Here is a 2297-nt window from a genome sequence, read left to right on the forward strand (position 1 = left end):
ATGATGAAACAGCCAATACATGAAAACAATCATAAACGTATATGCACCTAACAACAGACTCCCAAAATACATGAAGCAAAAACTGACAAAGAAAGAGGGAAGAAATATATGATCCAACAATAACTCACTTTCAATAATGTGTAGAACAACTAGAAGATCAACAAGAAAATAGAAAATTTTAACAACACTGTAAAGCAACTAGAACTTATAGACATCTATATAACACTCCACTCAACCGCAGAATCACACTCTTCCCTAGTGCACATGGATCATTCTCTAGAATAAATCAAATATTAGGCCACAAAACAAGTCTCAATAAAGATAGAAGGATTGAAATCATACAACGTATGCTTTCTTGTTCTCAGAAAGAAATTTGGGGAAGTAACAAATATATGGATATTAAACAACAACAAATAGGTCAAACCAAAAATCACAAGCGAAATTAAAAATACTTTGAGAAAACACAACATACAAAAAGTCATGGAATCCAGCTAAAGCAGTACTTAATTGAAAGCTTAAAACTGTAAAAATCAATATTAAAAAAAAGAAAGATCTCAAGTCAATAAACTAAATCTTCTACTTTAGGAAATTAGAAAAAGATGAGCAAAATAAACCCAAAGCAAAGAGAAGGAAGGTAATAATAAGGATTAATGCAGCAATTAATGGAATAGAGAATAGAAAAACAGAGAATATCAACAATATCCAATGTAAGTTCTTCAAAAAGACTTTTTTTAACAAAAAAAAAGAAAAGAAACAACAAACCTTTAGCTAGATTAACCAAGGATAAAAAAGACAGCAGACTGAAATTAATAAAATCATAAAAAACTAGTCAGTATCAGTGACATCATTAGGGTTGGTGTCACCTGGTGTAGTAACTCATGGTGTCACACCCTTCCCACCTCAGAGTGGGTGGGGCCGGCTGGTGACCCTCCCCCCGGTCAGCAGAGTGGCGTAGTCTCCCCTCTCCCCAGGGCTGAGGACTGTACAGCGCTGCCCTGCCCCTCCTGGCCCCACCCTTCATGGCTCCTCGCTGCTCCTCCCCTCTCCTATTGGCCAAGGTGAAGACTCTCCTCTCCACTCAGTGGCAGGAGCCGAAGCCCAGCCACCCATACCCTGACTCGCAGGTGATTGGGGGTAGTGGGTGGTGATGAGGAATTATTACACTATGTGACACAAACCCTAGAGACTGATGGCTTACCAGGGGAAGGTGACACCAACCCTAGTGACACCACTGTCTTGGTGACCCCTCCCCCAGGCGCCACAGGCCTACCTGCCACCACTGCTGCAGATCCTGGGGTCATTTTGGTGATACTTCCTCTGAAAGTGTCAAGAGGTGTGACCCACACCCCCTCACCCCTAGTAATGCCATTGGATAGTACCACCCATACAGGGTCAGCAAAAGAGAGGAAGACCCTCAAGGAAATGGATTGACACAGTAGCTGCAAGAATGGGCTCAAGTATAACAAGGATGGTGCAGGACCTGGCAGTGTTTCCTTCTGTTATGCATAGGGTCGCTAGGAGTCAGAAGTGACTGGAGGGCACCTAACAGCAATAACACCAGCCTTACAGAAACAAAAGGGATTGCAAGAGGATGCTATGAACTATTGTGTGCAAACACCTTGTTGTTGTTAGGTGCCCTTGAGTTGCTTCTGACTCATAGCTATGCCATGTACAGCAGAATTAAACAGTGCCTGGTCCTGCACCATTCACACAATCGTGGTTATGCTTAAGCCCATTGTTGCAGCCACCATGTCAATCCATTTCCTTGGGGGTCTTCCTGTCTTTTCTGACCCTCTAAGTTACCAAGCATGATGTCCTTCTCCAGGGACTGGTCCCTCCTGATAACATGACCAAAGTAGGTGAGACAAGTCTTTCCATCCTTTCTTCTAAGAAGTCTTCTTGTTGGACTTCAGACACATCAGATAACTATTAAATGGGTAAATTCCTAGAAAGGCATAAATAGTGAACCCTCCACAGAAGAAAGACTAAGCTTAGAACATACTTATAGTAAGTAAAGAGATTGAAATAGTAATAAAAAAACTTGCCATGAATGCCTGTTCAGCAACACATATACTACAATTGGAATGATACAGAGAAGATTAGCATGGTCCCTGCAAAAGGATGACACCTAAATTCATGAAGCATTATATTTTTGAAAACTGGACGAACGGAAATGGGGAATCTGATATCAAGGGGGGGGGGGTGTTGACACATCATGGGGTTGGCAACCAATGCATTAATTATTTAATGAGAAACTAATTTGCTCTATAAACTTTCACCAAAAGTACAATAAAAAA

The 2297-nt window shown here is 41.3% G+C and overlaps 1 non-coding gene across 1 annotated transcript; it reads left to right on the top strand.

The window, feature by feature from the left end:
- Positions 1-2054: 2054 nt before the first annotated feature.
- Positions 2055-2156, top strand: LOC111820435 (U6 spliceosomal RNA). The gene has a single exon (XR_002823977.1). It is a non-coding gene; the product is annotated as a U6 spliceosomal RNA (small nuclear RNA).
- Positions 2157-2297: the final 141 nt, after the last annotated feature.

This window comes from Trichechus manatus, unplaced genomic scaffold (genome assembly GCF_000243295.1).
Source record: "Trichechus manatus latirostris isolate Lorelei unplaced genomic scaffold, TriManLat1.0 scaffold00037, whole genome shotgun sequence".
Lineage (NCBI taxonomy): Eukaryota > Metazoa > Chordata > Mammalia > Sirenia > Trichechidae > Trichechus > Trichechus manatus.